This window comes from Ochlerotatus camptorhynchus, unplaced genomic scaffold (genome assembly GCF_037179485.1).
Source record: "Ochlerotatus camptorhynchus isolate MF236.1 unplaced genomic scaffold, CSIRO-AGI_Acam_v1.1 ptg000180l, whole genome shotgun sequence".
Lineage (NCBI taxonomy): Eukaryota > Metazoa > Arthropoda > Insecta > Diptera > Culicidae > Ochlerotatus > Ochlerotatus camptorhynchus.
In genome coordinates this window covers 319,948-343,534 of record NW_027040670.1, presented here as the reverse complement: position 1 = coordinate 343,534, position 23,587 = coordinate 319,948, and the positions used below count along the sequence as shown (strand labels likewise).

General features: G+C 37.8%; 1 protein-coding gene and 1 pseudogene across 2 annotated transcripts in view; one reads left to right on the top strand and one right to left on the bottom strand.

The window, feature by feature from the left end:
• The window catches only part of LOC135701948 (heterogeneous nuclear ribonucleoprotein L-like), an 85,722-nt pseudogene extending 71,616 nt beyond the window's left edge, over positions 1-14,106 (bottom strand).
• The window catches only part of LOC135701933 (somatostatin receptor type 2-like), a 170,862-nt gene that overhangs the window by 109,502 nt on the left and 37,773 nt on the right, over positions 1-23,587 (top strand). For both annotated transcript variants that reach the window (XM_065222883.1, XM_065222884.1), the window contains exon 2: positions 13,896-14,211. The gene's annotated coding sequence lies outside the window, so the exon portion shown is untranslated. The remainder of the gene's footprint in view (positions 1-13,895; positions 14,212-23,587) is intronic.

Sequence of the window (23,587 nt, the reverse complement as noted above, 5' to 3'; positions counted from 1 at the left end):
GACATTTTTTCCCTTGATTTGTTTCCCATCAACTCAAGAACCGGGGACGAACGGCTTTACTTCCCTTCGTGATCAGAGATGTTATGCCTCAGAACATGAGGGATAATCACGCTTACCACTACACCACCGGCACCTCTAAGCAAGACATTCATTTGGTAAATAATCACTCTATTTTAATGGTTAATTCTAAAATTATGGTGTTAAAATTTGTTCCTATGGTATGGTTAATTTATTTTTCCCGTTTCTTCCACCGAATTCCCGCACAGCAAAAAAATAATTTTGATATCACATCAAAGTGGATGCACTACAATCATGTCGAAAATTTCATGTAATTTTTATGACCACATAAATAAACAAATGCAGTAAAAGCAGCGTAATGGCAGTTCATGCATTGTATTAATGATAATTTTGTCCTTTTTAGCAAGTAATATTACACCATATTTTCGACATGATTGTAGTGCATCCACTTTGACGTGATATCAAAATTATTTTTTTGCTGTGCGGGTTTTTCCCGGTTACTTTTCAAATTTTCGGATATTTCCTGGTATTCCCAGTTTTCCCGGTTCACTGGCCACCCTGATTATGTATTGCAATGAATGAATTAAAAAGTATTAAGTTAACGTTATTCGAGGACAAATGGGCCAGCCAAATGCGGTGAATTTGATCATTCATCCTCTATTGTACGAAAAAATCATGTAAATTTCGGTGCCTTGAGACTGACTGTATTCATCTTTGCTGACACTGCGTAGATTCTGACACATAATTAAATCATAAAAGACGTAACATTCAGCATAATCAAACGAACTCTTCGTTGAGTACCATATCATGCCATATCAGTCTCGAAGCAATAAATTGGGTATACTTTAGTTTTAAGTTCAATGGTCTGACGTACCTCACCAACTAACTTGGTTCGTGGTTGCTTGAATCCAGTTTCTTGGGCGTCTCACCTTTTCTCCACTTGGTCTTACCACATAGCTCGCTGCGCTCCTTTGCGTCTTGAGCCGGCCGGGCTCGAGGAAAACTCATTTTTTGAAGGATTGCTGTCTGCCATTGTTACAACGTGTTCCACTAATTCTCGATTACTTTTTCAAAGGGACGTATCAGCTTTTGTAAACAATGCATTTGATCTTCAATTTGGCGTAACTGATAGCTCGCACACGCATGCTAACACTATTATCAGACAGGGGAAGTTTTACCCTACACAGCAAAAAAATAATTTTGCTATCACGTCAAAGTGGATGCACTACAATCATGTCGAAAATATGGTGTAATATTACTAGCTAAAAAGGACAAAAATATCATTAATACAATGCATGAATTGACATTACGCTGCTTTTACTGCATTTGTTTATTTATGTGGTCATAAAAATTACATGAAATTTTCGACATGATTGTAGTGCATCCACTTTGATGTGATATCAACATTATTTTTTTGCTGTGTAGCTGATAGTGGTGTTAGTATGCATGTGCAAGCTACCAGTTACGCCAAATTGACGATCAAAAGGCATTGTTTACAAAAGCTGATACGTCCCTTCGAAAAAGTAATCGAGAATTGTACCCTTCCAGTTGTAGCGACTTTTTCGATGCTGGGTTCGCCATAGAGTTACGCTAGTTCGTGGTTCATTCTTCTCCTGCATACACCGACCTTACCATAAATGGTCATAATCACGCGTTCTTAGAAAAATCCCAGGGCTTGCAGATTCTCCTCAAGCATTGCGAAGTTTACCACACCTCAGGGTCTTGTGGAGACGGTAGTAAGCGTAGTCTTGCGGAATTAATGCTACTCCGAATTTTTCTGCTGCAGTTGTTATCGGACGTCACCAATGATTAGAGGTAAATAAATTCATACACCATCTGCGACAATTATCACACTTCTTTTCAAGCGATCCCCATCGCGCTCGTTTTGTCTAGCCAACAGATAAAGTTTGAGTCATTTAATATCTGGAGGCACTGTTTATTTTACTGCAGTGCTCCTAGCGGTTGGATCTGGAATGTTTTGACAGCAGCTTGTTTTGAAATGTTTCCTCTTTCAGTGCTGGAAAGTTCGTCACGATTCATTTTGTTTAAAAGAAGTTATATTTGATGGAAGCCGCGAACCGAAAATTAATTTTGGGCACCCACTTGGAAAATCCGACGTGGTTAGGTTCAAAAATCGTCGTTGAAATTGCTAAACCGACCGTGTGCAGTGTTCTCAGACGTTTCCGTGAGCGGCATACTATCGATTGGCAGGATCATAGTAAGCGTCTAAGTGGAACTAAGGATCGGAAGCTGTATTTGAATGTGTTAAGAACGGTTAGGGCAAACCCATTGAAGCACGGAAACTAAGTCCGACAGCCAGTGGGCTCTCTTCTCTGTTTGTCTTGATCAAGCTTAATAGCCTCTGATTGTCCTCAACATGTTTCTGTATGAAGGGCCAAAAACGGATTGGGTAGATCGATAGGCAAAGTCGCCTGTACGCATCTACGGAACAATAAAGAATCTCCTTCCAGAAACTTGATCAGCTAATTGGTCAAAAAGCCAAGCCCCAAAACAGGAAGATGCCTCAATGAGTGGGAAAAGAGCCCACCTTTTATCCACGAAATGTTATCAACAGGGAGTTGGCATTCCCACTCTCCCCGTCCAAATCGCTTCAATCGGGTGCCCTGTTGGACCGTCCCTTCCCTTTTATATATGAATTTATATGTATATACGAGTTGATTGTTATGATTATTGTCAATAATACTTACATTTCGATGAAGACCGTGCAACTTATTTTACCTTCTTTGTGATGCTCATCAGCACAGAATCCATCCTTGAATCGTAGACCAGGTCCATCAACAATGCACTCGTTCCGAGAAGGGGCTCTTCTTCTTCTTCAGGTTTGCTCACCACCCGGAAGGCTCGGTGCGGTTAGTAATATCAAACAGTGTTACATGTAAACGAAAAGGAGATACAACCAGGATTAGTTTTTTAAAGTAATAGTTTCATCTGAATACCCAACTAACCATACCTCAGTGGCATTGTCTCACTCTGAACCTACATTTAAAGTTATTTTGTGGTTATATGGTTACTTTGGTACTCACATGAAATGTTGTGCAAGTACCACAAGTTCAACAACGCCCAACTATGGGCAGCTCAATGTTAATACCATTTATTCTTTGAATCAGCGTACACCAACATGATAATCTTCTAAGAAACACCTAGAGATAAAGCTGAAAAATACAATTTTAACTGATGGTACTTTATAAACATCAAACTGTCCAATATTGGACCCTGTCAACACACGGCGCCTGCACGGTAATGTGGGCCATCAGAAAGGTTCATCGGTTGCGAAGTGAAGGGCTTCTCAAACTGAAGCGATACATTTCTCAATTTTTCAACGTTATCCTAACTTAAACTTAATATTATCACCCATATGCCCGTCCACGCCCGAAACCCATCCACCACACAAAATCAGCTAAAAATGTTTCTGTATGACAAACACGTTCAGACATAAACGAGAATATGGGTGTATATCTTCACTGTAACAACTATGGGTAATAGACTGATGCAAAATTTGAAATTTTCGCTCCACAGTGCTCAAACGGTGCCAAATTGGGTCCTGATTAGCCTCCAAAAGTGAAAACTCATTTTATAAGAAACTGACTTGGCACAAACCATTTGAAGTTTACATGGAAATTACTATGGGAAAACAAAACTTTCTGTTCATTGTCTTCTAGCCTTTTTACATAATGTACTGTTAACAAATTTTCTAGCTATTCTTATGGGAATTTTTATCAGCTACATCTTTGCAGAAAATCATTTTTCAGCCAAACGTCAAATTAAATAGTTATTAATTTTTTAAGAGATTGATAATCTTATGGCAAGATTAAGCAACTGTATTGTGAGCAACACTGTATTCTGCAGTGTGACATAGTAGCCATAATTTTTGTCCTCTATTCTACGCGCCATAAACACCAATGTTGCCTGTTGAACAGTTGATTGAGCATAATCATAAGACATCAGTGACTTGAATCATTAATAATTTTTGTTCCTTACATTTGATCGAAAAGTAATTTTCAACAAAGTTGTAGCCGAGAAAATTTTCAACAAGCTCAGCTATCATTTTCTTAAGTAGAGTGAACTGGTGAATTTTAAGATCGATATGAACTGAAATTATGGTTTCTCCATAGTAATTCCCATATAAACTTGAAATGGTTTGTGCCTAGTCAATTTTAAACTAAATGAGTTCAAATTTTGGGAGGCTAATCAGGGACCAATTTGGAACCATTTGAGCACTGTGGAGCGAAAATTTCAAATTTTGCGTCAGTCTAATGGGTAATCATCGAAAGTACTTGCATTTTACTCAGGCACTTTTGAGCAAACTGCAATCACTCTCTCATACTCGAAATGTGCCACGACCAAATTGTCACAACGACGCCCTATACGCTATCTGACCAAAGCGCAGGGATCGCCAAGAACCTCAATTCCAGCCAAAACACTGTCCGAAGGATTCGTCAGCGAGAAGGATTTCGATCTTTTCGGGTCAGTAAGCAACCAAACAGGACACTGAAGCAGAATATAGTGGTCAAAAGACGTGCCTGGAAGTTGTACAATGAGGTTCTTACAAAGTACGAAGGATGCATCCTCATGGCCGACGAAACGTACGTGAAGATGGATTATGGGTAGCTTCCCGGACATCAGTTCTATAAAGCCACTGGTCGAGGTGATGTCCCTAGCAAGTTCAAATTCATTTTTGCCGATAATTTTGCAAGAAAGTTTATGATCTGGCAAGGTGTGCCTGAAAAAACGTATTCTTCCGTGCTTTAAGGTTCACAATGGACCTGTACAGTTTTGGTAAGCTGCTACTACAGCGGAGAAGTTCTACAGTAGTATCAACAATCAATACGAAACTAAAGATTTTAAATTGGCTCACTACTTGACTAGCCTATTGGTCCCAAGCAAACGATTAACGTATCCCATTCTAGTCGTAGTTCTAGTACTACGCAATGTTTGTTTTGATTCGCTATGAAAGTTTGACAGATAAAATGAGCGGTTATTGGTTTTTCCTATGTTTCGAGGGGTGAATCGATTAGCTTGGGACGGAAGAGAGTACCAGAGCTGAGCCAAAAAGTTGAGCACGTTATTTCGGGACCTTCTAGTCTTAGAGTTACCTCTATGGTAGTATCATAGAGGTAAGAGATAGTATCAACCGGTCAGCACTTGTGTTTATTCCAGTTACCGTGGGGACGTAATTTGTGATTAGACTCGGTCCCTTTCACATTTTATAATTATTTATGAACGACCCTTATATTTGAAATGACGTTTCACATTCATCTAGTGATGGTCTATTTTTATTCGAATAATCAATTAATCGATTAACGAACCGAAAAATAAAATATTTGTTATCGGTTATATCATGCCGATAAAACCATTTAATTCTCCAGAGGATCATCGTCCATCATTTTAAAAATGTGCTGCATCCTCTTTGGTGGGAAAATGGCAGCACAGCGATTGAAAAATAATCGATTAGTTGTTAATCGAGTAATTAAAAAATGAGGCATCTTTGATTTTGGTGTGATTGTTTAAAAAAAAAATGTGCCAAATTTCATCTCTACCGAGGGGGCAGCATAACTACAAAATTACCTTTCATACGGAGGGTATTCATTAGAGGAAAGGGACCGTGAAAGAGGACACTAAAATAGAAAGCTTTTCTCCCGACAGTTTCAACTTAATATTCTGCTTTGGTGGTGTCGAGACAACGGGGTAGATTTCTTCGAAAAGGACATCAATTCCACCCAATTGAGAAATATTGGGCACTTGGCAAACATAAAGAAGAGTGGATGACTCGGGATGCGACAGAGATGAAGAAATGGTGGAACAAAACGGCCGCTCTGGTTAGCCAACAGAGTGTCCAAAATATGATGAGTGGTATTTGAAGAAAAGTTCGAGATTTCATCAAAACCAAATGGGAATATTTTTTTTTCGCTGGTCGGAAGGGACATATAGTCGAAAGAACAAAAGATCAAATGGATTAAATATCAAAAGGATAAAAGGTCAAAAGGATAATAGGTCGAAAGGATAAGAGGTCAAAAGGGCAAAATTTCGAAAGTTTAAAAGGACAGAAGTTCGAATGCTGAGAAAATATTCTGAAACTGATTCTCAAAAGAAACATTTGATTTTATACTATTTTCCCTTCTTCGAGCATTGAACGTTCTTCAAAATTTTGTTTACAGATTTATTCAGATGACTGTTCCCATGTTCATCATTGATTTTGCTGTAATGTTGCATGGTATAATAGAAATTCTACACTTTTCAATATACGCTTCTCAGAAAATCGCTCATTATTACAAATGTGGAAGAATGTCGGATGATACGGGCGCATGATCGAATGGTTATTGAAATGAAGAAGCATGCAGTGGCCAAGGTGGTTCCGCTAGGAGAAAGGTGATCACCGGAATGATCGGAATTTGATAACACTTACGCGAAGAATAAAAGAACTTAAACAGAATGAAAAATACGCATGAATTGATTATTTTGACTTCTTTAAAACATGAACTGTTCTTTCATATTTATACAGTGCGATGCATTCGCTTAGCCGAACTTGGGGGCAATTTGAAAGCTCCAGTATATTGCCAGTGTACCCTGACAATTTGGTGCTGGTGGTTCTGTCAAATTCACAAATTCCAGAAGTGTTATCTGAAAAGGGCGAATGCGGAAATGATGTACAGTAAATAAAATTAAAGTTTAAAATTCATCTTATTGTCGCACGCTTACCAAACTACACACGCCACGTTAGCGACATAGGAACTCCAGTGATGCCAGCTAAAAATTTCGATTTGATTCTCAGTAGTATGCACAACACATAACACTTTTTGTTTATATTGCGTACCGTATGTATGTGAGCAGTACAGAACAAAAAGCTGATTTGTAAAACGAAAATAGGATGATACTCATCGAATTAATTTGAACAAATGAGAATTGAACAAGGATACTTGCGGTGTTTTCAACGCCATTGCTATTATCGTCGATGATGACCAAATAAAGATGTACTATGTACGTATGTCGAAGGCCTTAAATGCATTTAAGGTAAATATGTGATTTATTATTCAATTTGACTAAATTTAAATATCTTGCTACAATGGATCAGTGACCATTACTCATGTGCAAAAATCATCAGATCTAATTTTTGATTAATTCTGATTAATAATAGAACATACAAATTCATGGACTCATCTGTTTCTTGATTCTTCAAGTTTGGTGAGAAATAACGTTAAGAATACGGACAGGTGTAACAAAAGATTATCAATTTATTCATTTTAGAAGCTCATTGTGAATATTTTTGTGAGGCCCTTATCTGATTTAGTTCATTTAATTTTATGTATTTCTTCAATTTTAAATGTATCTACAAAATGTTCCTGATCACCCAGCAAAACTGCTCCTCACCGCGAAATATAATAAATTTTGTAAGTTTTTTGCGGATAGAATTCTTAATGCTTCCAAAGTTTTTGGCATATTCCTCAAGCCAGCTTTTGAAATATAAATCGATGCTCAATTTTATCAAGATATTGCGATTATTGTCTACTGAATTCTGCTGAAAAATAAGTCCTGATAGTTTAAAAAAAAAAACATGTTCTATTATTTTCAAGCCGTTCGTAATATCTTCCAACGTTGTAATATTTGTGGTGGTTAATGAGCATTTTCAGTTTAGTTTCAAAAGTCTTGCATGTCAGAAAAATGCACAAGAACGCTAGAATAGAGAAGCACAGGAAAGTAAACTCATACGGCCCATGGCAAGCCTTTATCGCACCACTATGATAAAAAAATCTCTTTAGGCTGATTATATTCAAGAGCAAAATAAAATAGAAGACAGCAAAGTATTGTTATTGTGATTTGATTATATAAGAAAATGAACCTCCATCAATGTCAACTTGATTTCCATTTGTTTGGATTATTTCATTTCACCACGAACATAATAAATTCGCTCTTATCATATAACATACTTGCCGTTGTTTAACATCCTCACATGAAGAAACAAAAAGTTGGATTCCCATAGAGAAAAGTCATTGCGACGGTAAAGGACAATCTCTTTGTTTATTTTGTGCGGCGACATCTACTATTTGCAAGTGGGTACGTGAAACTAAGTTTATCTGTCGCCTTGCCGGGGACTTGGTTTAGCCGCACTTCAAAAATAAAGCTGCCCGCTTTTTATTTCAGTACAAGAAATCTTTTCTACGTATGCATGTGGTTGTGAGATGCTCAACCATGCTTAAAACTCTTTGCGAAAGCTTCTACCGTTTTCAATAGGTAGCAGATTTCAATTTTGACATATTTTCTGCTTTCGGTGCGTTGCAAACGCCTAGACGCAGTAGATGTTTATCACCATTTTACTTAAAATGCTTCATATCTCACAAAAATTTGTACTTTATCTGCATTCAAGTAAAGTCTCCTAATTGATTTTGATTTTTCCAGACATGGGAAGGGCAATCTAATCGTGAGATTCCTCGGAAGATCATCAGATCAGAAAAGGTTGTTCGCAATTATTGTACGTACCAAGGGTATTCAAAATTGACAGCCAAACAGAAAGGACGCATTCGGGCCGAAGTAACGCAAAATCACTTGAGTTGCCGCCAGATTATTAGCAAACTCGATTGCGTCTTCATCAGGGGTTGAAACAGTTGTCGTTTTTTACTACACTCGCTTCGTTGTCGTGCGCGACAGTCTGTTTGTATTCGAACACTCATGCTCTACCGTCGTCTCTCTCACACAACACGAGCGGTAGAATAACATTCGAGCTAAAAGAAAATTATCAAAATAGCTATCATATGACATGTGTGATTTCGTTGTAATTCCTCAATTTGGAGTAAATCAAACCATTTCTGATCAGTAATAGTATTACTAGGACATCATTGCTTGCTATTTTCAGAATTCACACAAACACACCATCAGCAGCTCTTATTTTGAGAAAAACTAAAATACATACATTCGTGACGGTCTTCGGCGACAGTGTCGTATGACAGAGTCTGTCATACGACATTTTAGTTTGGTACTGTACTATGATAGCTTGTTTTGCAAGTGTCGGTGGCAAAGGCAGTCAATTATCACAGAAAATGTGTCAACTATCGTGACCGCTTACAAGACTGGTCTTCATACATAAAATGGATAAAACCAACGTCAAAACCGAAGCTTACATCCCAGCATAAAGTCAATCGATTGAAATTTGCACAGAACCACATGCGCTGGATTATTGAATGGAACCACGTAATTTTTGCTGTTGAGAAAAAATTCAACTTGGATGGTCCTGATTGCTAAAGTCATTATTGGTGCGATTTAAGGGATAACAGGCCATCCGATCATAGAGAAATTTTGGAGAAGGAATGGTAATGGTATGGGGTGCATTTTCCTACGATGCTAAGCGTCCTATCTGCCACCTGGATAGCCACGAGAATGAACTCAACCACTTACTGCCAGCTTCTGAAAGATGTTTTGAAGCCGTATTTGGAGGATTATCTGGACGATTTGGCTGTTTTTCAGCAGGATAATGCCTCAATCCATGTATCACGCCAATCAAAGGCATGATTTAAGGCAAAGAAAATCATCGTTCTTGAATGGCCTGTTTGTAGTGCGGATTGTAACCCTATCGAGAACCTTTGGGGAATAATGGCATCAAAGGTTTACGCAAATGGACGTCAGTTCAAGACCGTGAAGAACCTCAATGCGTACATAAGGGAATGCTGGGAGCAATCCAGAATCTTGTTACCTCAATGCCGAAGTGAATCTTTAAAATCATTAAGAGCAAAGGAGTAGCTACCAAATACTATAGAATCAACAGTTCATGAAATTTTTTGATTTATTTTACTTTTTCAACAGTGCGGCGTTATTATTTGTGTTATGATTCGAACTTTCAAGAAGAACTATTTTTGAAGAAACTATGTTACTTGTTTAAGAGAGAAATAAAATGAAAAAAAAAACCGACGCGGTTTGGATTTAATTTCAAAGAGAATGCATCGCATTGTATTGTTAAACCAACCTATCTGAATTCAGCTCATGTTTAATAGATGGGAAAAAAAAAACATTATTTATTTGGTATTTTCTCTTATTTTAATTAGGGGTATTAACGTATTCGCTTCTATAAGCATTTTCTCAGTGTCGCGCACATATATGACCCGTTTGTTTGTTTACATTTATCTGCTACTTGCTTCTCTATCCATTCCAATCGACAGAATTGTTCGAAACTGTTAGAAAGCGATTTTGCAACGCTCCAAACTTCAACGGTGAGTGCGACTATTGTTGGAAGCTTTTTTTTTCTTTGGCAACCTTTCCTTTTGCAGTGCTTGTTAACCAGCTGTTCTATTATCGGCAACTCTCAGTCAGCCTCATTTTGTAGTGCGAAGGTTTCATTTAAAGAAAAATCTGGTCTAATAGGATTGATCAGTTGTAAAAATGTAATCAGATTGAAGCTCAAAGACTAAGGAATCGTTTGAATATTGTCTGTTGCAGTGGTGACTGGATTTTTGGGAATATTTTGAGTTGCACTTTGATGGTACGCTGACGAAAAACAACGAACTTTTTGGCTATTTCACGCCTAGAACGCTATTGAGTTTAACACATTTGGAAACAAAAAAGGTGTACCATTTGAATTTAAACACGTCTTAAAATCATTTTCAATCTAATTCATGCTTGAAAAACCATATAATTGTTCACAAATAAGTAATTTAGAATTGTTTGCAAAGTTGCAAATATTTTGCAAAATTATTTTTACACGTGTTTCGAGTAGAATGCAATGAGAGTGTAAGATCTTGAAATCAAAACAACAACAAAAACCAAAACATACACTCACTTCGGATCGATGTGCGGTATAAGAGGTGAGGAGAAAGGAAACTAGTGGACTCTTTCGTTCTCGCGTCTTCTTACGCAGCAACAGACGTGACGTAACGTCTGCTGTTGCATAAGAACTTCGTCAGAATGAAAGAGTCCACTAGTTTCCTTTCTCCTCACCTTTGTTACCGCACATCGACTTCGGATAAGCATAACTGTGACTTTGACAACTCTATCGGACATACGCATGGCCCGCACTTATTTCATCCCCGCACTTTCAAAGTGTGGAGTCCAGTAAGGTGCAAAATGCGCAATACATTCTGCGAAGTGTTTTGATGGGAAAATACAGTGAAATTTTGTTTGCAAAAACGGTAAATGGGTGCCTAAGCCAACATTTACCTTGTTGGTACGGCCAAATTAAAAGGCACGGCACTGTTATTGAACAGTGTTTATTTTGTTTTGTGATCGCTTCAAATTGGAAATTTCAGATAAGGGCCACCCACATTAGATCCGTTTGCGTTGAGTTGACGTAAATTTGACAGTTAGACAATAGGTTTACCTGTCACTTTGCCGCAACGTGTCCGATCCGGATCTAATGTGCGTGGGCCTTTAGGGTTAGTTCAGATTTATACACACTTAGAAATACCTAATCTTACACGTGATGGAATCCATCTCTGACATAAAGGATGAGACGTAAACAGACATGTCATGTAAAACTAAGTGCTCCGAGACTGAAAAGTTCAAAAGTACGTTTGATTAAGCTGAATTTCGCATCTATTATGACTTAATTTTATGTCAAAATTGACGCACGTATATGTCAGTCTCAGAGCACCAAAATTTACATCATTTTTTCTAAGTGTGTAGGTTACCACTTACAAATCAGTGGCCTTTCTGCTCAGGCCTTTTTTCTGGCTGCCCAAATTAGTTTTAGTACTAGGTAGAAATCAATATCATTAGGTTCAAATTCAAACTGTAGACTTTAGGATTATTTACCGTGCGCAACAATAGGTAGAACTAGATTATAAAAACGAACTATTGTAGGCACTAGTTTTAGAAAAAAATACTTTTACACACTCGTGATTGTTCGTCTACTTGATTCGAATGGATGACGTCTTTTCTGGTGACGTTTATGCTGTCGATGACGTCGCACTTAGACTGGCGGGCTGCTTGATAGTTGATTGGATCGGTTGCCAGTTCACCGGGTGCGATAGCGAGTGCCCTGTGGCAACATACACGGAAAAAAGCTTTCATGTAGTTTCCATATGTGCATAATATTTTTCCATTAACAAAACCAATGATATCGATCTGAATTTCACATAACATTCACGTGATCACATGAGTTCTATATGATAAATCACTTATATTGTATTTGACACATTAGGTTCATGTGGTTTTGTTGTGCAATTCCCAATTATGATATCACTTGAAAGTTACATTTTCCATTGGATATGTGTACCTTATGAGAACTATTTTAAATGCTGTGATTAAAAATTGTATTAAAGGCTTTGAGTTTTAAACGCGTGTTGTCAGTTGTTTTGATTATTTTACGAGGAAATCTGAAAATGCTGTACAGCTCAATGCTGAAGAAGAAATCGGGTTGTATAATCATGGATGATGAGACATGCGTGAAACTCGATTATCAGACTCTGCCAGGACCGCAGTTCTACACTTCGCACAAAAGAATGTTCCTGAAACGGTCAAAGCCATTTACACCGGCATGCGGTATGCCAGTTTGGAAAAATTCTCGACCATTTATAACGACAGACACAATCAATGGCAAAGTTTACGTGAAGGAAAACAGGCAGCATGACAAACCTGTTATCTTTTGACCTGATCTTGCTTCCTGCCACTATCCAAAGGATTCGCTAGAGTGGTACAAGAGTCATAAAGTCACATATGTGCCAAAAGAGATGAATCCGCCAAATTGGAACTACTGTGGGACTGCTCTTATCTGAGAAATGAAAATCTAATGTTTTCCAAAGATTTTTACTTATTTTATAAGTGAGCAGTGAATTGAAAACATATCTCGATGAACATTTCAAATGGTCCTATCTGCTTTGATCGATTCTCTTCATCGACTTTCTCTTTCGTCAATAACTCAGCTGCAAAACCTTTCCCTGTTGTATTTGACGTTTTGGACGCTAGATAAGAACCTCCTTTATCAAACTATGTGGTAGAATTAGCGCGAAATCTGTTTGCATAGCAGTGGTTATGAAAAGAGAAAGTCGATGAAGAGAATCGATCAAAGCAGATAGGACCATTTGAAATGTTCATCGAGATATCTATACAATCCGGAGGCGAACCAGCCCCAGGTTGAAAACCTCCTTGATAAAGAAAACCTAAGCCAACCTATCCATACAATTTATTTATCTTAAAAATGCACTAATTCGTCCAAAAATTTTTCGTATTTGTATTTGTATTTTCGACCTAGGTCATATAATCCTTTTGTCATTTCGACCTTCTGTTCTATCGACCCTTTGTCCTATCGACCTTGTGTATTTTGACCTTTTGTATTTAAACCTTTTGTCATAGATTCGCATTGAAACCATCGCGTCCCTGGTCTATAACTTTGAAACGTATTGATCAATTTTGACGAAATTTTTCACCAGATAATCGTCCAAGTATAAAGTACAAATAATGATACTGCTGTCGAAATATTCTTGCTCTGAGCTCTAGGGGCGTGGTACATTGAAATCGGTGTATAAATTTACTTTTAATCAGACTTTGACATTATCCACATGAGTAATCATTGATCGATTAAAAGACAATTTTCAACATCCCTAGTGGTGCAATTTACTTTGCAAAGAGAGACTGAATATGTGCAAACAACTTGGTAAAGTGGCAGAAACACGCCTGAAGAGGATAATAGATCCTTTTAAATTATTGCTTTTATTAGTCCTGGACCTTAACATTTTTTTTCCAAAGCACCAGGGCTTTAGTGAACATCAAATATTTAATATAGCACTCACCGTCCCTTACACCCGCTAATACCTATCATGTATCACTATTTCAGGAATGATAACTCAAATTTCCCACCCGAACTTACTTACACCAGTCTAGGAAACGAATCGTTATCCATTTAACGAATCCCTTTCACTTTGCTTCCTACTTCCTTTCAGGATGACCCAAAACTGGATAAATTATGTTACATTTCCACCACCCAAACCCAACCCCGAGGGATATGCACGCACAGCCTAGTAGTTAGAGTCGGAAGTAAGACTCCATCCATACCTCGCTCCGTGCTTTTTCACGGCACACCTGGACCAACACCGTACAGAGTGAGGAAGACACTCCTGTCGCCGAGCTTAACACAGTCGGATCGTACTCCATATCCAGATCATACGTACGAGCTATACGAACAAATTGCCTGAAGGAGATATCTCAACTGGTTCTTCAGATGTTGCTCTAGAGTAGCTGTGGCCTCCGGTTGAAAAGGTAGGAAAAGCAATTATTTAACCGCTTGTTTTTGTTAGATTTCCGTTTCGTGTGTCTGTCTGGCTATGTAACCTTCTGGTGGTAATATGACTTTGCAAAATCCCATCTATTTGGCTTGTGTTGCTTTTGCTAGGTTATGTATACAGACAGCCCTATAGGCGGTCGTTTATCGAGGATTCTGGCTGCGAAAAGAAAATAAACAAACGCTTACATTCGCAGAAGAAAGAAAAATGGGAGTAAGCTGAATTATTAGGAGAAAAACTGACTGTCTTATTCTTCGTGGTTGAAGTGGCCGAAATGGGTTATTACGTTTTTGTGGAATAGTTGTTTGTTGCTCTTGTAGGCCAACAGACAAATTGCCTTCAAATTGGGATTTCGATTGCTATGAGTTTTAATAAATTATAAACTCTAGATAATAATTTTGTATTCATGAAGTAGGCTGTTTTCTTTGAATAAGTAGCTCTGCGCTTGTCCAATTTGTGCAGAAAATACCGTCGGAATAATAATTGGGAGCTTTATTGAATTTGTATGCTGAGAAGAGCTGGCATTTGGAATTGGTCGCAACTCACAATCAAGTTACTGAATGAAATGCTCTTGGGACCGTACTTTCAGAAGAAAAGGTTGAGTGGCTATTTTTCATAGAATTGACGTTTATTGCTTGCTTCTTGGACTTCCGATTCAAATGATTATTCTTTACTTAGGAAAATAAAATTAACCAACTGCACTGCCCATAAAAGCATAAATGTCCCATATGAATTGGGAATCAAGCAGAGATGGGATAGTTATGCTTTTATGAGCAGTGCAGTGGTTTTATTTTTTGTGATCTTCAGATTTCGATATCTATGGTGGCACATCTGCTTAGTTTCGCAGTTGGATTGAAGTTTCTTCAATTGGGATAAGTACGTACAACAAAATAATTTTGATTAGACGTGCCATCCCGATGAAGATTCAATGTTAAGTTCGTATCGGATGAATGCTTGATTAATGTCATGTTGGTCTCTGGTAGAGTTCGAGTTGGTGTTTGATTGGCGCAGGGTTTGCGTCGGAATGTTCACCAGAGCTTCGCTTGATCATGATCAAGCGATGACTTCAAGCGTTTCTTGATTAAAATTGACACATGCTTTCGTCCATTGGCAATGCAGATTTAAAAAAAAAATAAATATTTGATTTAGGTTCTACTGATAATGGATCGTCGTCGACTTTTTATTTAAACATTTTATTCTCAGCAGCACTGGACTTCGGTTAGATTTTTTAAAGTTATTGTCAGTTCGGGTTTAATTTTTATTTTTTTAGCTTCAAGATCACAACACGTTTTTCTAGAACTAGTATTTTCATAATTTTTTATAGACCGGTATCACCGAGGAGTTCCCAAATTAAAATTATTTATGAGTTCGAGTAATGCGGATATTTTTATCGCCAAACGGTCATTGGATCAAGTTTAAGAAAGTAAGAGATGAAACTCATAAACTGGTTTAAAAACCTTGAGCTATAAAGAAAACTAGCCAAAGGAAAAATCTACTCAGTGATTGAAAAGAAACTGCGGAATTGCATATGGATTCAGCAGAGAGCTGAGGGGATTTTTTTTTTTTTTTATTTATTTATTTGTTAAGCTCAACCGAATTAACTTTACAGAGCCGAGGATTCTTGGTCACTATACAATACATCTTAAAACTATAGTCAAAAGGTACAACACAATAAACACTTTATCTTCCGCTATCCAAAAAGCCTCCTCCATAAGAACTGGAGCCGCTTCCAGTAGTTTCATTGTATGGCAAATTGTTGTACGCCAACGAGGGTCAGAGCGCGTCCCTTGCAGCAATGGACGCAAAACGTGGTCAGCACTCACACACTCATCACGAAAAGGTTGCTTTCCAAAGTCGACGACGCATCGACCGAAAGAACTGCTGATGAAGAACAATGAGGAGGACCACACAATGGTTGCTGCCGAGAAAACAGACGATCGCGTAGCACACATCGAGAGTGGCCTGCTTTTGTCGACAGCCGAGTGAACACTGATGAGAGCTGAGGGGATGAACTGATCATTTTCAATTCAGATTTTCCGAAGGTTAATTAATTTATCAGGTTGCACCACGTCCTTATGGTCATAGGGAAGGGTTCGCCAGCCATTGTTACTAGTGACCAAATACACCTCTGCATCTACACCGTGTAGAGCCACGGGAAGGACGTTTATGCTAGTGGGAACACTGAATGAAAATTTTCTGCTCAGCATGCAAAAATAGTCACCATTAGACCACCGAGCCCCTTCCGTCATAACAAACCATTGCTACCGGTGATCGATCACGCTTGGTGGCATGAAATTATTAATGATTGTATGATTTCATATTCGAAATGAAATTACGTCCCCGGAGCAGTGTGTGAAAAATAGCGAATAAACTCGCGTGTGAATTTGGTATACAAATCTCACGCTTGAGATTCTCATGCAATTTCACACACTCACACTCGCAACGCCAAAAAAAATAATGCCTTCTTAAAACCCATAAAATCGCTCAAACGTCAATTGACAGCTCATACTAATGCATGTTGTGTTAACTTTCCAACCACTGATACTAAAACAACAGTAATAACAATGAATAACGATTTTGTACCTCATCGGTGATTTTTACTCAGATAAATTTTGCAAGGCAAAACTCACAGACGAATAAACTCACGCATGAGATTTGAGTTTTTGAGTTTTTCTGAACACTGCGCCCGGAGCCAACTATGGTTCCAACCCCAAAGCGAGCACACAACATCCTTCACCGATAGTATCACTGTTTTTGCACCATTCCAACCGAGCTTTGTCAGTAGCGATTTTATACATTTTATTCTGCATTTTGCGTTTACCTAGTTATTCAGTATTCTTATGCAATTTTGGCTACACATGTTTGGCAATAGAATAAATTAGTTTAATGTTTTGCAGGCTTATTTAGTGTTGTTTAGCCATTTCAGTGATTTAAAGTCATTTTGACGTTTCAAAGGCCATTTTTCGGGATGTTGATGGTTTCAATGCAATTTCGAAGTTTTAAAAGTTTTTGTTTTGGTTTTTATTGTTCAACTTATTCTTTAAGGCTTTTTTTAACTTTTGTGTATCCAACCTTTCTCACCTAAAAAAAAAGGTATTAATCCTATTTCATCAGTTATTAACCGATTCAGCTGAGCTTCTAAAGAGAGATAGCATTGCAAAAGACTTCCCTAAACCTGTAAACATTTGTGTGTTAAAATAGTGAGTATTTTTTTTTATCAAAAAGCAATCTAGTTTCCTCTAACTTTGTTTCAGTCGTCATTTCGATACGATGAGCCGTTTTTGTGCAATGATGTATTGATAAAATATCAAATAAGGGAAATGGCTCTATTGGTTGGCACATGGATCTAAGATTAGGCCCATAGCTAAAAATCTGCTATTTATCAATTTTATCTAGATGAACGCGTCATTAAGACGGTACTAATTAATATTTTTGGTCGCTATTGAAAATTTAGTCGATTACTGAGTTTATGTATGGGTCCAAATTAGGGGCATTTAGGCTGACATTACATCGATTTCCCCTACCAACAATTTTATAGAAAAAAAAATATAGTCAGACTCAGAATTTTGTGAAAATTAGCATAGTTCTTCCTTAGCAACATATATTAAACTCGCATTTTTTTTATTCCGCCATTAGGGTGACCATTTCCGTGTCAGGGTGGTCCAAAAAAACTTTTTTTTTCCAAAAATTCCTTTTTTCATAAATTCATAACTGCTGAACCGCTGGACCGATTTTTACGGTTGACCCCTCAAATAAAATATTTTTTTAATGTTGTTTAAATAAGCGATGTCAGAGGAGTCACTGCGGAGATACATAATGAATTCTTTGTTTTATGTGTATTAAAAAATTGTATCCCCAAAACGACTCCTCCGACATCGCTAATTTTTTGATATGTTATGTAAAATAAAATGATCTTTCATTAAAAAATATTAAAATAAGAAGTTGTTGAAGACCCTTGCAGTGAAAATCAAGTGAATCTTTTGTTACGTATTTTTTCATTCAAAATCAAATATTTCTGAGTGTTTCGTAATTTCCTTACAACTAACGAAAAAAGGAATTTTTGAAAATAGATTTTTTTCTTCGGATCACTCTAACACGCCTTTTGGCGGAATCAAAAGATACTAGTCCAATTTTTTCTTGATAAGGAAGAACTACAGCAATTTTCACGAATTTCTGAGACTTACAATAACTGTTTTGTATGGAATTGTTACATTCAAAGTGTTTTTATGTTACTTCAAACGTGAAGTTAGCGATTTTCAGAGTTGGTTGGAAATGCTAACATGAGGCTTTAGTGTGATAATTTATTAGCTAGAGAATGATCTTTAGAAGAGGGTAGGTGGATAGTTCCGTTAGAGTACGGCAGTATGAAAATTGAATAGAAGGTGAAAATGAGCGAAGGGCCATTAATGTGACAGTTTTTGAAGTCTCCTATTGCGTCCTCCTTTTGCTCATAAACTGACTGCGGCTGTGGAATAGTTCTAGCGACGTTTCATCACTACCTAAAGCCCCATACTGCCGTACTCTAACGGAACTCTGGATCAACAATAGAAAAGGGCCCATCAGCATTTGTAAACAAACCGTTCCAAAGCCCATTCCTCACAAATCGAAGGCCGCCCACACAAACCAACACCATCATCGTGTAGGTAGAAGTTTCCCCTATCCGATGATGGTGTTGGTTTGCGTGAGTGGCCTTCGCTTTGTGAGTAAAGGGCTTTGGAACGGTTTGATTACAAATGCTGATGGGCCCTTTTCTATTGTTGATCCAGAACTATCCACCTACCCTCTTCTGAAGATCATTCTCTAGCTAATAAATTGTCACACTAAAGCCTCATGTTAGCATTTCCAACCAACTATGAAAATCGTTAACTTCGCGTATGAAGTAACATAAAAAAAACTATGAATGTAACAACTCAAGGCGGGAGTAGCCGTCAACAATGCTGATGATGGTACAGCACGCAACAACCACCCTACTGCCTTCTCTCATGACGAGAGGAGCAACACAAACGTCGCTAGAACTATTCCACAGCCGCAGTCAGTTTATGAGCAAAAGGAGGACGCACATTTTTTGCCTGTGGACTTGAAGACATACTTCAAGTCTCCGCGTACATCGTACGGGTTAGGCAAAAGATGTGCGTCTGACTTTAAAAACTGTCGCATTAATGGCCCTTCGCCTAGGGGAAGTACAACTTGATTTGAAGTAATATTTGGTGTAAAAATTACTCATATTGGTAGTTATTATAGTTTTTAGTATAAATATTAATTATATTAACTGTCAAGTGGAAATCAACAAAGTAAAATTTTTAACAGTGTAACTTTAACGCATACACTCAATGACGTTTCATCTTTGCTGTTTATGTTTACTGCAGCTTTCTGTTTGTCATCATTTTTGCCTAGATTTTCGTTTTCGGCTTTTGATGATAAAAACGGCACTGGACGTTTCCCCAGCAGCAAATCTATCCAAGTTGCAGGCTCATGGGGAATCGAGCGTAGTACGACCACGGACCATCACTCTGAGACTCCGTTTACAGAAGCGGCGTAGTCAGTCGGTTCCCGTTCCATTGGAGGACAGCACGTTGGTTCGCAGACGATGAAGAATTCATGGAAATTAATTACTATTTCCTGGGAACGGAAGTGCAGCCGTGTATGTGCACTGAGATCAGCTGCCAAAGAATACCGAATTTATGGAAACAAATAGCGGATTTCGGTGGCGGTGGCCAGCAAGATTACCATAAAATGACTTGCCTCTCGTGCGACATCAATTGCTGATTAAACGAATTTCAGATGTACACTTAAAACCCACAATAGTCAACAACAAAAACAAAACAACTGTCAGACTAAGCATAAGATTCGCAAATATCACACATATTAAAATATTTAATATTTCCACCATTGGTATTGATGCTGATTCTTGGAGCTGTCCTTTCCCTAGCCCTTCGCTCATTTTCAACTTCTATTCAATTTTCATGCTGCCGTACTCTAACGGAACTATCCACCTACCCTCTTCTAAAGATCATTCTCTAGCTAATAAATTATCACACTAAAGCCTCATGTTAGCATTTCCTTAGTGATGTAATTTTCTCATACATTGCTATTCTAAAACAAATTCCTCTCGAAATAACAATAATCCTTTGATTTTTTCTTAAATCGAAGACACCATATCAATAAGAATGGAAACTCTGCCAGCATTTAAGGGACAAACACTGTAACGCTGCACTTGAGCATTACTGGATAAAAAATGACCAAATCCGCAAAACTCTCTTTTGAGGTTGACATCTTTGCTATCAAATTCGCTGTGAGGTTTAACTTTTTGGGAATATATAGTAAGATTTTCACTGTCTTTTGGAATTTGTATAAGAAAGCTTAAATCAGTCTTCCTGGTATGCTGTCTTTGTTTAAAGATAAGATATAAAGTGATACAAGATTTGGTATAGGTGTTGTCTTCCAATTTAATATTAATTTTTAAAATCCCGATGAATGTGGGCGTCTTGGTTGAATACATGTATAAAGAAAGAGAGAAGGATTATTAATGTCCGTTTAATTCCACTACCTTAACTGCTTATCTTTGACAGATACGCGTTTTCAGTGTCTTGTACTAATAGTCGAGTATTAGTACAAGACACTGAAGAAGTCTGCACATTGTACATAGATGATATACGCGTATATGTCAAGGATATGTTATTAGGGTAGTGGAATTAAATGAAATTATTAATCCTTCTCTTCCAGCTTCCACACCTGTGTAGGATATCACACCCATTCAACACACATGGGCCGGGACCAACGGCTTTACTTCCCTTCCAAAGGAAGACGTGACCAGAGATTCTTATACCTCAGAAAAATCCCACCGATCTCGGCTGGGATTTAACCCAGACCCTTTAGGGTGAGAAAGCAGTCACGCTTACCACTTTGATTTACTTAATGATTCGTTCGAATGTTTTCAATTGTATCAACAACGACATAAGTGAAAAAAGGCCATTATAGTCGGACACAAATATTCGTCAGCATTCCCAGCGATTCAAAAATTCAATCATAATCCTTATTACAGCATCCAGGATAATGACATTTAACAGTCATAATACCAAACCTGTACTGTATCATCGGGAAAATTATATTTCAAGAACGATTAATGCGTTCCATATCATTGATATACATAATAAATACATCAAGTTATAATACACTTCTCTGAATAATACCAATGATATTTCACGTGGGACTAGAAACATAATCATTAAAACTCTACAATTCCGTTCTGTTACACAAATAGGTTTCAAGTCATTTCAATGTAAATCCCGAAATTTCAAAGTGCTTTAATTGAATAATTGGTATTAAACACAATAAAGCAGTTTGAAATTTCGGGATTTACATAGAAATGGTTCCAGCTCAAGTGTATACAGAGTTGTGGTCAATGTCACAGATTTCAACCAAACTTTACCCAGATGCTTATATAGACAGTCTAAGAAAATGCCTTTTTTAGATTTTGCTCGGATATTTTTATATCTTTGAATAAGGATTACTCCGCAGCCAAAAAAATTATTTTTGTCCTTGTCCCACCAATTTGAAGGTTTTTTTTAATGTAGATTTCTGAAATGATGTTCCTTCTGGTGATGAAGATAATTGTTTTATAATCATGGTTTGCGATATTGCACAGTGTATTCCTCTTATTGCTGGAATACTTACAGATTTGTTGAATCGTGATTGTAGCCGTTTGCTTTGTTTAGTGTATTCTTCCGACGCAATAAATTCGATGTGAGGTCCACTAATTTTTTGTAGCCCAGTTAAACAACTCCTTCACCGTTTGAATTTGAACACCTTGCAAACTGGATCTAGTGGCCAGTCTCTTTAAAGTGCCTCCCAAACCATCACTTGGTCCTTTGCCATGGGATGTGGCAAAAAAAAATGCCATTCAGCTGGTGCACCAAAATCTTCATTATGGTAAAGAACGTTGAGTATGTTTAATCTGTTTTTGTGTTGGATAGTTGCAACACTTGCAACATCCGTGAAATAGATATTTTTTTCAGCTGTGGTACATTAGCCTTGACTTTGGAAACCAGTTTACTCTGAAACGTATGAACTGCCGCTGTTTTATGCTCCAAATGGCAAGAAATTATTATACAGTTCGTAAGTTTAATTCTTTTCTCTGTGGAAATGTAGCACGCGAGTGAATGAACAGTTGCCTGATTATTGTTGAAATGAACACCGTTCAATGTCTTGATAAGGGGAAGCGTAGTTTTCAGCAAAATATACAACTACAAGAACTACCCATGTTTGGAGGTGCTTCCTTGTTCTTTCTAAGAATTGGAATGGCTACTGTAAATTGATCGCAAAAACTGTCCACATCTTTAATACTGGCAGCAAGACTTCATCGTGCTTGTTGCATCCAGTGCTTAAACTCAATTTCTTCTACATGTTCACTATCAAAAAACGAAAGTAGCGCTTTTCTCATTCTTTGAGTATCGCCACATTTTTACGCTTGGTCATTCTCATACGGAAATAACTTTGTACAAGACCCCAGATAGCATTCTTCTCCATGTGTTAAACAAAAGGTCATGCTAATGCATTTCGTATAGTTCCCAAAAAATTTAGTCTCGTCAAAAAGTTGTCAATTCGTGCAAGTCTAGTTCCACTTATCTGAAGCTTGAAATTCTGATGTATCATGCATACACAAACAATATGTGTTTCTAAACGAATAAAAATGAAAAAACCCGAATTTATCCACCTATGGTGTGATCAGACCCTTCTTACTTATTCAAGTTTATTTATTTTATTGTCATTATCAGTGACCAAGCCCCCCACCCCCGTGTCATCCAGTGACGCTACGCCACTGCCTGGGGGTACCCGGAATATATCCTGGTGTAGTCTATTTGGTGAGGCTACCAATCACCTTATCATCGTATTTTAATGTGATTTAATGGGTTTTAATTCAATTCATATTCAAGCAACTTCCCCGGGGTACCCGGAACATGTCCAAGTGTGTCCAATGTGGTCTGGAACACTTAACACGACTTGCATTGATCTTATTTTTGAATTCTGTAGTAATTTGATGTGTCGCATGATGGTTTTGATACGTTTTCCGTTAAATCCAGCGTGAAGGCCCATATTCACCGGATCTTATTCCGGCCATATCTCCGGAACCGATTCACCGATTCCAAAACCGTTCAATAGCGTTCAATGGGACCCCAAGACCTATCATTTGGCGCCGAGTTTGTCCAAATCGGTTAAGCGGTTGCTGAGAAACGTGAGCGCATTCATTTCGTTACATACACACACACATACACACATACACACGTACACACACAAACACACACACAGACATGTTCCGATCTCGTCGAGCTGAGTCGAATGGTATATGACACTCG